General features: G+C 36.5%; 1 pseudogene across 1 annotated transcript; it reads right to left on the bottom strand.

The window, feature by feature from the left end:
* Positions 1 to 8,699: 8,699 nt before the first annotated feature.
* On the bottom strand, positions 8,700 to 14,502 carry LOC147492618 (protein OBERON 1-like; annotated as a pseudogene). The gene is made up of 8 exons (XR_015198226.1): positions 14,163 to 14,502; positions 13,651 to 13,751; positions 11,845 to 12,679; positions 10,955 to 11,021; positions 9,596 to 9,711; positions 9,337 to 9,515; positions 9,182 to 9,246; positions 8,700 to 9,041 (listed from the first exon to the last, which is right to left on the bottom strand). The product of XR_015198226.1 is annotated as a protein OBERON 1-like (transcript).
* Positions 14,503 to 14,999: the final 497 nt, after the last annotated feature.

Below are 14,999 nucleotides of genomic sequence, written 5' to 3'. Positions count from 1 at the left end.
TTGAATATGCCATCAAGCAATATCACCGTTACAACAAACTGTCGCATTTTCTTCTAGCTGAAATTAGGCCAGAAAAAAAGTAATCTAAACGATCAACAAATAAAGCGGATACAAGGTCAACAAATTCAACAATTCCTTCAGGCTAGAAAAATCCACTTACAACTACTAACATTCTTAAAGGTCACCCTAACAATTTTCGATCGAAGAATTGAGCAATAGTAGTTCTAGGCTTTTAGGAGTCTACTTTAAAACTATATATTATGCAACTAGAGGTTGAGCAGTTATCTTTTTCAAAAGAACCTATTACGCTATTGACCTACATTAACACGTGCCTTCTTAATGTAACACTAAAATTTTAAAACAAAAGTCTCACGATTGTTAAGACACGATCTTGTTTTACATAACTGGATCCCACAATAATTTGTCAATAGGCATGAAATTGATCAGCCTTCAAATATCCAATCAGAGCCAACCTATTGTCATTTGACAAGCAACCTTCATGATTCAACATCAAATTCAAAAAACAGGACTAAAATCCGAGTACTTGTTATCGCCAACCTATATCAACATATGCCTTCTTAAATTAATTAACTGAACCAAAGCAAGACAAAGTTCATACAGGTTCACTAAAAATCAAAGGAAAAATATTGACATATCTTTATAAAAAAACCACAAGAACATTCATGACAAGACAATCAATATATATTCATTCCAAGAAACAATAAATACACAACAAGACCACTTACGGAGATAACATCACCTTCGACGAATCGAGCATCCAACCATTTTCCAAGTACAAACCCAATTAGTAACCCCACACATCTAGAACATGCAATTAACCATAATATAATCCATAATGGTTCTAGCTTCATTGCACAGTATGTACATCACATTACAGATTCAAGACATAAATTCATTATATGTTTGCGACTATTATAATAGAATTTGAAACTATAACCAAAATTGGCCCACTAGATTTATCAAATATAAGAATGAAAAAGGAAACAACATCAAAACCTGCTAACGCAAGAACGCGAGAAAGACGAGCAACATCATGAGCAGACAAGACTTCGAAGACAGTGCAAATGATTTCATATGGAAGAACTTGTAATCAATATGATTAAACCTTGCATTTGTCATGAAGCCTCCACATTGGGTGATGCCCGAACCTTACATAAGACCCCAAATTAGTAAATTGCAAAATCCAAAATCAATTTATGAGAACCATTAATCCAAAGAAATTAAGGTTTTGAAATTGGGGGTTTTAATTAGGGTTGTAACCTAAAATCCAATCAACCTGAAAATTATTCAAGGATAAATGAACAAGAGAGAGAGAGAGAGAGAGAGAGAATCGAATCAATATTTGTGGATGAGAATGGAAGCGGCAAAGATTACTGATTATAGAAGAAGATGAAGAAGAAGTTTTGTGGAGGGGTGCGGTTTGGGTTATTGCTTGTTCTTCTTCAATTTGGTGTTGATGGAAGAGACAAGCATCAATAAAACGAGGAATACATTTACAAGAGCTGCCCCCAAAGTTGCATGACCTAACACATTCTTAGCTGGTTTGGTTTTTCATATGCCAACGAGACTCTCAGTATGACGCTTGACTCTAAACAAAACTTTTAGGGGTCCCAAAATCGAAAACCAGCTCTTATACTAGTATCTTGCTATGCGGTGAGGGCGTGTGAGCATATCATTTAGATTAATTATAAATTGTTTTTATAAAGACTTTGAAAAAATTTAAAAATTTTCAGATTAAAGATTAGGCAAAGTTCCCATGTTCAGTTAAAATATTGAAATACTATGTTCTATTAAAATTAGTCTAACCATGTAATCCTATTACTCAAACGCTTTGAAATTAGAAAAACAATCATAAGTCCAGAGTGCCACTTTGGCATAATTAAACCCAGCTCTACATAATGAGAAAATTTTATTTTATCATGTCCCAAAATCCCTTTTAATGTCCTCAAAGAATTATTAATGTGGTCATTGTATTGGTAGTGTAGTATGCAATTTTGTGGCTATAAATTTAATAGTTTGTCTTCGCCAAATGAAAAAATTCAATTGGATTTCACATCATTACTTCTCAATTTTTTTTTTTTTTTTTTTTTTTTTTTTTTTTTTTTTTTTTTCTGGACTATGTTATGAATAATCTATAATACCCGATTCTTTTCAAAATATCCAAAATTTTGACATAACCTCCTTTGTAATTTAAACATTAAATCATATCTCCACGTTATACCTGTAAAACACCATCCAAAAACATAATACATACAACAAACTAAAATGTACAACATCATCCAAAATTTTGACGGAACCCCCTTTGTAATTTCAACATTAAATCATATCTCCACGTCAAACCTGCTTTCAACTTTTACAAAACATCATCCCAAAACAAAAATACATAACAAATTACATCCTTTAAGTTCAAAAACATAATACATACAACAAAATACGCATAAGACTTTACAGATTGTTTCATTACATAGCTTTCACTATACAGTTGCACCTAAACATATATGGTGCATATTTACACTAGTAACCAAGCTTAAAAGAAGATCACGGTGGAGGTGAATCAAAGTCCAGTAGGAACAGACGAGATACACTAGCAAGTGTTAAAAAATGTTCTTCATGGTTGGTATTTGCCGAGTCCCTACATTAGGAAATAAAAAAAAAAGATAATAAGAATCATTATGAAACACATTAGTAAGTGTCAAACTATGGAAAACCAATATGTGCGCGACCTCCCACTTAAGATTCAATTATGATATTATAAGAAACATATTTTGTCTAACTTTATAGATGTTTAAAGGTATATATAAATGAATCAACTATAAGATGTAATCACAATTAACATACCGAGAATATAAAAACAAAATCTCAAGATAAGTGTAGTTTCAACTAATGTTTGTAGTGGACATGTGAAGCAAACGGCTTTCCTCTTGCAATCGGCCTTTAAGACCAGCACATCTTCCAATTCTTTGCAATCTATCTAAATTGAACATAGGGCTAAATGCCAGGATTACACAACTTTCTGCGGGCATTGACAAAGCAACAAATGTCAAACCGAGGTTTTCTCTTTCACCAATATCTACCACAGCCTGATTAAGAGTGAGCCCTTGACTTTTATGAATTGTTATAGCCCAACACAAAACTAGAGGAATCTGAGTTCTTTGGCATGAAGTATCATTTGTCTTCCAATGAGTTGTTTGTGGAGCAATTGGTATTATATTGGAATCTGATGGGAACTTAGGACCACGGTAGTTATCAAAGTCAACCATGACCGCAAGAGGAATATCTTACGGTGATTTGCAACCATTTGCATAGACAATGTCCACAATAATGCCCATTGCATCATTAACGGACCATTGTGTGTGGCAAGGTTTGATCGAAGCATAACACGTGCACCAACCGATAAACACAAAACTTTTTCAAGCCTTTTCGCGTCATCGGACAAAGCCCCAGGCGGTATCACAATTATTTTTGATAAAATTCGAAAGCAACGTTTTCCAAGCTCAATTAGTCGATTGAGATTGTAATCATGTCTGGCAGCTTGTTTGGTCGGAAATAGGCAAAAGCATATTTGAAGGTGTTAATTTCTTTTCGCGACCGAAAGCAAGGAAAAGTCTCTAGTCGAAAATAATTTCCAATCATCGATCGTGGATGTTCCATCACTAAGTCTCATTAATGCTTCCCGAACAATGCTTGCCTATCCCATGCTTGTCGAAAATATATGAGATAACCGAACACATTTATCAAAAAAGAGTACATAAGTCCACCCGTATAGTTCTTTGAGGACTCCCCTCCTCCTTTATACAATGCTCTATCGCATCGAGGTAACCGGCGCGATATCACCAACAAGGAGAATGGAGACATTACCAAATGGCTCGTTAGGGCCCAAAAATATCTCAACAACGACGGTCAATATTAGCAAGCATAGATGTTCCGACCATACTATATTCATCAATAATGATAAGTTTGGTGTCTTTAAAGTCCTCTTGCATCTGTGACATTGATCACCTTCAAAAAGATTTAAATTTTTGAAACATTTCGATTCAGTTCTTTGTTCAGCTCTAATGGCGAAGTTCATGGTGTATGGTTGCACCTCCAACATTAAAAGCAGTGACTCCAGTTGGAGCCATGACACGTACTGCTTTGGCTGATCTAAAAAATCCATTAATTAAATGCACAATTGCATTTATGAGAGTGGATTTCCCTGTGCCTGCACCACCACAAACTATCATACGAATATGCGCTTCGACATTCTAGTGCTCGAATAACCATATCATGTGCCACTCTTTGTTCATGAGACAGTTCATCAAGGGTTACAATAAGAGGTTCAACGTTAACTTCTTCTCCACTGCGCAAAGTATGCACAAATTTTCTTTCACTCTCCATGTTTGGATATCGATATAAACCTTCAGCCCAATTGTATGAAGTATCAAAGTTTCGCCTTCCTAATTGGACATTCTCCCCAGGGGACAAACAAAGGGCCCCATTGCTTTTGCTGCCATCATCCATTCATCTCGAAATAGGTCTTCCATATCATTCTCTATCTCAATATCATCTTCGAATTCTTCATCAATAGTTTCAGGAAGAATTACTGATTGGTGTTCTCCGAAGCCCAAGTCAATGTACCTTTCTAACCATAGTATGAAATCCCCTTTTACTTCTTCCAGACTCCGAAAATGGTGATGAATCAAGACTTGTTGACGACAAAATGATTCCCATTTTTCAGTGTTTGGTAGGATGTCACCATCCAGTTGTGGAACCAAACGCACAATTGCACTAACTCGAGAAGTGTGCTAACCCTTCCGATTAAAGTAGTGTATTTTCGCCATATCGAGGAGGGATGTATTTTCATAGCAAGGAGGTCGCTGCATATATTTTCCTACAAAGCTTGGGTCTGTTCCAACAATCTCTTCATCTTCGTCCCCTCTTCTACGACATAAAGTTGATGTTAACATGCTCTTTTCACTTACATTTAAAAGGACAAACTTCCTTGATGATCGTACCAATGGGTACCCCATTAACAAATGACATACTTCTTGGGCAGAAATATCTCTTTCAGATACACTTTTCATAAGCAATCGCTTGAAAGCAGATTTTGCATTCTGACATGGACGACGAAGATCTTCAACAATTTCTCAAAGTTTACGTGAAACTCTTTGATCTGAGAGCTCAGATTTTGAAGCATACTTAGCAATGTAATTTACTACGACTCGCATCGAAAGGACGGGCGACCAATCAATGTTTGCATGCCATGTCTGTAGAATTTTTCTATTATGGGAGCAGACTAACTCATCATTCCGACGCCCTATAAACCGGAACATATTACTGTTAGGCGGTTCTTCAACAATCTTCGACTTATAAAGTACATCAAATGGATATCTAAAGCGGCATCCCATCTGTTTCGTTGTTTTATGTAAACATAAGCAATGACTTCCACATATGCTATGTCGCATGACCCAATTAACCAATAAAGCATAGTCATTTTCGTCTGTATCAAGATTCAACTCAAGTGGCAAAAGCGCAGCGCAAGGATGCTCTTGTATATTTTTATCCATGCTAGGATCTGGATTTACAGTGGAAACAAGCCTATCAAAATATTCAATGACATTTGATCTAACCTCTGCACTTGTACCTATCCCACTAACATCTGGAGCACCTCTTAGCCAAAGAAATCCATGAATATGACCACTGCCACGATTCTGCCACTCAAACCGGTACCAATGATCAACCACAGAAAACTCATTGCTTAAATATTCTCGAAAGAAATTGGATACCCTGGCCTGAAAGAACCATGCGACGACACTTGGATTTTCATTAACCAACCTTGCACGTCCCTTCCTTTTTTCTAAAGGAGACAACTTGTAAGTCAGATAATTCAACATGTCATACCTATAAAGATCCTCAAATAATTCCTAACTCGTAGCCAAGATATATTAAAATGATGTACAACACCATCATTCAACATTAAAATGAGACAACCTTTCAAGTGCATTAGATGGATCCAAAATGTGAAAGAGTTCTGGCCATTGCATGTCAGCAGCACTAAGTGTGAAGAATATCGTTGGCGGACCTAACTGTTTCACCATGGCTGTTAACTCTTTCAACCTTGTAAACCAAAAGCACGAAAATACCACATATATTCCTTTGCAAAGTAAGAAATGCGATTAACTAGTTGTTTTTCACCGGATGAAATCATATCTCCGAATATCTTGTATTGACAACTCTGCATCTCCCCGGATTCTTTCTCCGCGAAAACATCACCTAATGCAAGTCGCAGCCCACCTGGATAAAGAGTTCCATTCAAAATATCTAAATCTTGAATCTTTGGCAAAACGACCATCAAATATTGAAAGTATTGCAACGGGTTTACTTTCCTTTGACGAGTTTGCCTCAAATCAGCATTGCCGCAAGGAAACAAGGTTGGAAAAGCCATAGCAATGTATCCGGGAGTTGAAAACTCATTAATGATCTCTGTAGTGAAAGGCATATGCACATGTGTCTGATCTGCATTTGTAACTTGCAATGCCCTTAAGAGACATGCTTGTTGATTAGGTTGGCGAAAAATAGCAATAGTACCAGCAACATGAAAATCATCAATGTGGAAATCTTGGTTATGTAGCTCGGGTGGTCCTTCATACTCATCTGTCTGCATTTGCATTGCTTTGTCTCCATTGTTAAGATCTCCCAAACTTTCTCCCGCACTTGGGATGTCTTCCGGTATCCCATCTACTGGAAGTCTTTCTAGAGTTCCGTCATCAATAATTATATCACCATAGTGCCGATGATATTTTTTCAACCAAACTAATGCTTCACGTACAAACTCACGACGAACACGAAACTCCTTGTTTGTATGTGTCCCGCCCCTATTAACAACTAGTATTGCAGATAAATCAGGCAGGCTTGTATGGCAAAACGGTTGTAATTGCATTGACATCTTGTGCAAAGTTTATCACATTACCACCATATTTGTATTGTTGACCTTTCACACGATATACGTACATCATTAGATGCACCCTAGCAATAAGAATTCTTTCTAAATCTGTCAAACGAGCCAATACTAGAGGCACAATACCAGGATGCATTGAGTTATCCACACTGAACATGCTTGCTTGGTGGTTCCCTCGCTTATCTGACTTGCAAGAAGAACACATACCTGCAGAAAAATTCAAATAAGGGAATCTTCTTTGGCATTCTAGACAACTTAACCATAGACTTGCAAGAAGAACAAATACCTGCAGATATCACTACTAAAAAAAGGGCTTATAAGCTCAGCTAAAAGGTGAGATGTTACAGTTTTTATCTCGGTTTTCTAAGAAAAAACAACCGAGGTAAAATCCACTGAGGTAATAGAGTTCTACAAAACCGAGATAATAAGCTACTAAATTATCTCAGAAGTCTGACATCTTATCTAAATATATTATCTCGGTTTTCTAAATAAAACCGATATTATATAGAATAAAACCGAGATAAATTGTTGATTGAAACCAATTAGTATAGAAGAAAACTGAGATGTTTTTTTTATTGAAACCGAGATAATATCAAAAAATAACCGTGATAAATTCTTTTGGAAAAGGAGATTGTTGGACAACCTTTTATCTCACCCTTTGTCATTTTTTGTTGGTATTGCTTATAACAATTAACCAGAAAATAAAAACCTGTCCCAAACCACCACATTCCCTTTCATATTCATAAACATCAACACCAATTAACAAAAACAACCCAACATAAATAAATTATTTGAAGAACTTATTTCATTAAGATAAGAAAGAACAATGTCGAACATGAACGTAACTTTCAAAAAGTACTAGTGATCAGTCAATTATTTATAGAAACTCAAATATTGTATCAATTACTATTCTTCGAACTATAATAAGACATTTTTTAACCTTTCTCTATATATGCAGGAAAGGAGACAGATGGTTCCTGCTGAATTTCCTACTCAAAAAAAATTTGAGAATCCACAACTCCCAAGGTATATATTCACGTCGGTCATCAGCTGTGAAAAGTTATAGGCTCCAAGACTCTCTTCATCAACTTTAGTAAGTGGAGACGAATATCCAAGATGGTCCTGATCCATAAGAGAAACATCATTTCTAACAAACTCATCCTGTACTAACTTCTGAAAGAATGACCAATGTATATGCTCAATCCAGTTCCATCATTGTACAACAGACTTATGCTAGAGGAGTCTTCAGTCAATCTTTCCTTTGAAAATATATCTGACAGGAAATCCCGAGGGAATCGGTCATTGATGTCAATAAGAATATCTCCACGCTTGGCAACCGAGGACTCAACTTGAGGTGCATCTTTAGTGCAGGCCCCTGCCTGAACAGAATTATTTGATTGCTCAAGAATCATTACTATGTGTGTCACTGGAAGCTATATATCTCACCCCAATGAAGCTCTGGTAGGATAGATGTAGGGTCCTCACATTGCTTAGAAGTTACTTCTAAGCAATAGAACCACAAATAAGAGAGAATATAAACAAAAAGAAGAATGGCAAAAAAAATGAAGGGTTGAACAAGTATAAAAATGTTGCAATAGTGACCTTACCAGAAACTTTGGCAAATTGTGTCCCGTTACTTACAGAATCTCCATCTTTCTTAAACCAATCGACCTAAGAGCAAAAAACGTTGTTAATAAATAGACGCTTTTGTGCATTTAAAATAATATAATCGAGATAGGAATTGCAGAAATAAAATTTGTCTTCACGTAGACGATGAGGCACCATTGACTCTCAGCTTGACTTTAAGTCATAGTTCAAAGTCAACAATATAGTTCACTAATTGCAATTCATGATGATTTAACTGTTAACACTTTATATAAGAGCCTAATCGTATTTGGAGAAAAAGATGAGAGCTGATCAGACATTCAGCTTGCTTGTTGGTGGTTGCCATACACTAGATAAGTCCCATATGCTCTGCTAGACGTGTTGGAGTCTGGAAGTGGGTTGCAGCATACCCATATCCTTCAGAAATCTGACTTCCATAATATGTTCCACTCCACTGATTTCCACGATTCACCCTCAACTGGCAAACAAACATAAAAGAATCATCACAAAAACTGATAACAGAGTGAAGATCATAAACAGTGAAGAAAAACAGCTTTGTAACCATTTTGTCAGTTTCATTTTATTTTCCTTCTCTCTCTTTGTAAACAAGAAAATCACCTAATCTGGGGAACCTTTTGCTTTTCAGTCGCAAATGCCATGCTTAGTTGACCTTCATCACCATGCTAAAACAATACATAACAATTACTATAAGTTAAAAACTGAGAAATATACGGAAATAAACCAATCACTTGATGACTACAGGATGAGATGACCTTTTTAAAACACCTGCAGGCTCTATACTAGATACAATAAGTTAATAACAGTGCATACAAGTGAGACTTGTCTGAGAAACATGTTCGAGATAAATCCCAGTTTTGGGACAAAAACTGTCATCATCCCAATAAAAGAGAGAGCTCTAAAACCCTTGCAGCATTTGAAGGACAGCTTAAACCTAACAAGTTTTAAAAAAAAAAACCTTATTTAAGAGAGAGTCTTGAGTATCAACAAGCAATCATAATTCAAATAGTGTACCAGTTCAGCTTCATTTGTCCTCAATGTGGAGATTGGTCCCGCAAATGGAAGTCCCTTGGAATATAAATTATGGAGTCTATATATTAGACTTACAGGAACTTCATCCTTTTTCCCACCTGGGGAACAAAAAATACAACTGATTACTAGTATTTCCACACTCAATAACATCAACTATAATAATAATAAACAGACGTACATTCATAGTCCGAATTCAGGTAGGAATGTGGGATCCCATATATAGACAGTAGTGCTGGGACTGGCTATATCACACTCACTTCATTTATATATGAATTGCATTATTATATCAGTTAATGACATTAGCCATCAATAGCCAATGATTATTTAGAGCGCCAAAATATCATCAGAAGTTTGCAGATCAAGTCCAACAAAACTCTGACAACCATAAGCTTTTCTAGCACATCCAAAATTAGTGAACTACTATTTTGAGAGTGGTCCGCGTTTTCTTGAAGATCATAAGAATGGTAAGGAATGTTACCTCAATACCTCATTACCTCCTATACATTCAAAATGTAAGACAGCCCATTGGGCTAGCCAAAAACTTTTGAATTTTGCCCCAACCAGTGTTAAAGTTGAAATCCAATACTCAATATAAGCCCATGAAAATTCAAGTAGGTTTGAACTTGAAAATTGAACAGTTGTCTGTAACATGTCAAAAGTCACGGATTAATCGTACTCAATGTAGCACAACTCACGTAGGAAGCTTTCAAACTTTCAAGAGCTCAAAACACTTTGTAAAAAATTTCAAACCAAATTGTTGCTGTTGATATGAAAAACGTCTCACCACCCCCTTATCCTTCAAAGGAACCATTTCACATCCAAAAGTGAACAATTCTAAATTTCCAACAGAACCACCGATATCCGACACAGCTATGAATAATGTTCGAAGCCTTCACCATCTAACTATCCCCAAATGATCCCAATACCACCATTCAACGGTGGTCACCTTAAAAGGAATATCACTTCAACCCATTCAACTCTTTCCAAAATCTACCAAATCATTCCCCATAATTTCTATTTTAGTGTTCCCTCTCTTATCCAAACCAATCAACTAAAGAAACCAAATGACAATACTACATTAAAAATTAATTGGCAATAAAATATAATGTCCAAGGAATGACAACAGTATCAAGAATTTAAAGCATTAAAATTAGAATGTCATGAATCAGAGATGAATTGTGTTGTTTTTTTATCCACAACTTGAACCTTGCCCTTTTGGGGATATGAAGGTTTTCTTAAATTGCTCTGCTATGTTAAGTATATCACACGGGGGTAAATACAAGGTCCAAAATGCGGACACATTACAAAATAATATACAACGAACAAGTTGATGTAAAATACCTTGTAATCTAAATTTCTCAGCTAGGTTCGGCGACTTGATTGGTTGACATCCTGATCTTTCAAATTCCTGATAAGGTCAAATCTATGTCAACCAAGGCATCTCAAAATAATAAGAAACAGGTTTTTTTTTATTGATTGACACAATTGGTATACAACTCTCCTCTTTCTTAAGACACAACATACTATTAAGAAACAGGTTATGTGAGAAGGATTGTATGGGGCCCTCTTGCCCTTCAAAAGTGAGCTTCTACATATCATGTAGTCATTCAAACATTGATTAGCTAAATATGTAGTTTTTTTTTTTTTTGCTCGGTTCAGCTAAATATGTAGTTAAGAATCAATTGTACCTGTTTGTGCAAGCCCTAACTAATATGGAATTATGGATATATAAGGACAACTAAGGCTACCTAAATAGCCAACTTAAGTTAGGCCAAGTGACCAACAAACTACGGTCCAAACTGATGCATTCAAGTTTCTTTCTTTCACTAAAATCAATGCCAAACAAAATACTAACAGGTTACTTAAGGTTCAATGAAGTATAATCAAAAATATATTTTCCCCATAACGGTACCTAGAGGCTCAACTGAAGACTTAATGAGAGTTTTGTGTCAACAAATAAACACACGCCTCTATCCCCATCCACATAAACACACATGAACATTTAAACTACTACCAAGTTACTTGCAAGATGTATATATTATCACATACAAATTTTTTAGTATTTCAGTATTCTACAAAAGAATATTCAAATCATCAAAGAACCATGCTTGCGATAACATAATTATGTCGATTAAAAACAATCATCAAAGTTCCAGAGGAACTTTGGAGTTGCTTTTTCTTAACATTTAAGGGATTGAGAAAGAAAAGGATGTCAAGCATAAGAGATCAACCTTGGAAAAACATCATCATAACTTTGTATGTTGTTGACTCTGAAACTCCACTCTTCATTTTCTCTATAAGTTCCTCACATTTCCAAAACATCTTTCTCCCTCTAGGATCCTCACTTCCGCGGAAGATCCTACTAACAACATCAAGCTCTATCACAAGAGCTTCTCTATCCCAACCTGTGCATAGTGTTGGAACACGTCTTTCACCCAACCTAACAACTCGGATGTTCGATTGCAAGCTCGGCACCTAAAAGCATCTCTGGGAGGGTTTCCTCCACTCTTCACACAAGGGCCCATGACAACTTGTCCTTCACGAATTGCCGCAGTCCAGATGAGTCCAATGAGAGCATAAATCACAACCAATCCAACGACATGTATTCACCTCAAAATCAAACTTGTTACAGATTACACACATACGGTGATTGCGAAAACCATTTCTTGTTGCTACACATCCACAAGTACAGTCATCACCGGAATCTGGTTTTGACATGCTATATTTCTGCATCTCTTGTACAAGAAAACCTCCATAAGAGAGGTCCGAGAAAGACATATGTTTGGATGTAAAATGCCTGAATTCGGTGTTAATCGCAACAAGAACTTCAAGCTGCACTCGTGTGCTCTACTCGGGGGTTTTAGCAGTCAAATCGACCCTATTCTCAACAAGTTTACGCGATAACCAAAAACTCCTCTCTATCTTTGAGAGCCACCTATTCCTTCAAGAATCACCCGAAGCTCGGCTTTGAGTTCTTCCATAATTTCTTCCTCGGGAAGAAGAATCATCCTTTCAGAAATTATCTCCACTCTTTCTCGTTGCTATATCCCTGAGAGATATTTTGTCCTAACAAGAAACCCGGCCGGATTCTTTGGGCGCTCAAGAACATCGTTTTCCCCTTCTTTCCCAACAGTATTCTTGGACCCAAATCAAGACTTGCAATGTACTTTCATGAGTAGCATACACAATATAGATATGATAAGCCAAAAGAAAAGTAGTGTACCTTGATAAGAGCAGCATATCTAGAGTTGAATGAGCTAGGTGGTTTTAAAAATACACGAAGAGATAGCCGAGGCGAGATACTTGGGATTAGAATGGCGTTGCCATTATCGTGTGTTAAGTGAATGATATTCCTTTGATTGAGATCGAAAGTCTTGTAGAGGGAGTTCAATTTTTGTTGGACTTCTATTTTTTTGGGATTTCTGTTTTCTTTAATTTATTAGAGATATTTGGTATAATAGCTATTATATCATTTTAGTGCGAGATATTTGGTATAATAGCTATTATAACATTTGAGTCTTAGAGATATTTGGTTTAATATCAATTATATCAGTTCAATGTGAGATAAATTAAATTTCCTATTATATCAGTTTTAGAATGGTGAGATAAATGAAATTTCCTATTATATCCGTTCCACAATGGTGAGATAAATGAAATTTCCTATTATATCAGTTCCTATCCACCAGTGGTAAAATCCATATATTTTATCTCGGTTAAGTAAGAGGCGAGATAACAGATTTATACTCAGAGTTAGTACCTAAATTACAGGACATATTATCTCATTTACATGACATATTATCTCTCTTATCAGCAGAACCGAGATAAGGCTAATTTTAGAACCGAGATAAAAACCCTTTTTTTTAGTAGTGTATCTTTAAATCAGGGAATCTTCGTTTGCATTCTGGACAACTTAACCATACAATATCGTTGCATGATTTTCGGAAAACTTGCGCATTGGTAAAAGGTAGGCAATCATTCACAATTTGTGTTTGAATAGTCACTTCACATCTATTGTTATCTCCAATACTCGATTGTACATGGGATTGTGGTTGTGGAACTCGTCCATGTCGAGCAACTATCCGGCGGGAAAGAGCAACTATTTTGCAAGAAAATCTTTGGTGAGCAATTCTGCGAAGAGCTACATTTCTATAAAACGCATGCGTGAGTGCATTATGAAACGACCCGTTCAACGGGGTCTTGATTTTCAACTATTAGTCTTCGACGAGCTCGTAAAGCTAGTTTGAAACGATGTACCTCTGCTGTTTCATTTTGGTTGGAATAGTTTCTTCGATCATTATCTAGACGGCGCCGAACACATTGTTGGTCAAAGGTTTGACCGATTAAGTGCTTCGCTTGCGTCGGAGGTATCAATATCTCGGCACAAAGAACGTTGCTCAATTGTCTGATTTTCCGTGCTTTCGCTTTTCGGCCGAGATGTGTCAATATCGAATAACGATGACGTTGCTCATTTGTTAGTTTTGAGCGTGCTCTTTTCGTCTAGCGAAATTTTCACCTCTTCTAATTTCCAGTCTTTGACTTTGTAACAAACTTTGTTCTTGACCTGGTATCCTCTGAATAAACATAGAATTTTCAGGTTGAGTTGCATTTCTCATATTACGAATCCACTTCCTGAGCGGGCAATTTTCATCTAGATCATCCACCCTCTCCCTTTGCGAAGAGATTTCTTCATCATCTCCAACCCTTTGATTACCTCTAGAGCATTCTGGCCGATCATGTATCCTTTGAATATGCATAGAATTCCCAGGTTGAGCTCCAACTCTCTGATTACCTATAGAGGATTCCGGCTGTTCATGTTTCCTCTGAATATTCATAGAATTCTCAGGTTGAGCTGCCACCACCCTTAGATTCCGAAAAGGAGTTTCTGGCATAATAAAGGAGACAAAAGAAGTACGTCTAAATCGAACTGCACGTCTTCAAGTGGTTGGATATGAAATTTCATCCGCTATACAGTTTAATCTCCTGATGTCTGCTGAAAATTGGGCAAAAGAGGTACATGGTCGATGATTATGAAGACGTGGCCGAGTAGTTGGTAGTGGAGTACGTCGATTCCGGCGACTATAAAATCGACCAAAAACCTATCAACTTCGATGCGACTCGGCGAAGTATAGAATTGACCCAAAACCTATCTGCTTGGTGTACTTGTACTAGTAAACCTCCTTCCACCACTTCCATTGGGTATTCAAACACCGAGACGAAAAAGGAGAGAGACGCAGTGGCAACCCTTCTTCCGTCGGTTCAATTGTAATACCTACATATTTGGCAAATTAGACCATTAAAAAGTTTTATGTTTTGCTTATAGTTTTTATTCCTTTTATCTAATGGGAAATTAACTAAGGGAAAAGTTTAGTAAACGGATAATAATAAC

This window comes from Coptis chinensis, chromosome 6, assembly GCF_015680905.1.
Source record: "Coptis chinensis isolate HL-2020 chromosome 6, ASM1568090v1, whole genome shotgun sequence".
NCBI classification, from domain to species: domain Eukaryota; kingdom Viridiplantae; phylum Streptophyta; class Magnoliopsida; order Ranunculales; family Ranunculaceae; genus Coptis; species Coptis chinensis.
The sequence above is the reverse complement of the archived record's forward strand: the minus strand, read 5'-3'. Positions and strand labels throughout refer to the sequence as shown.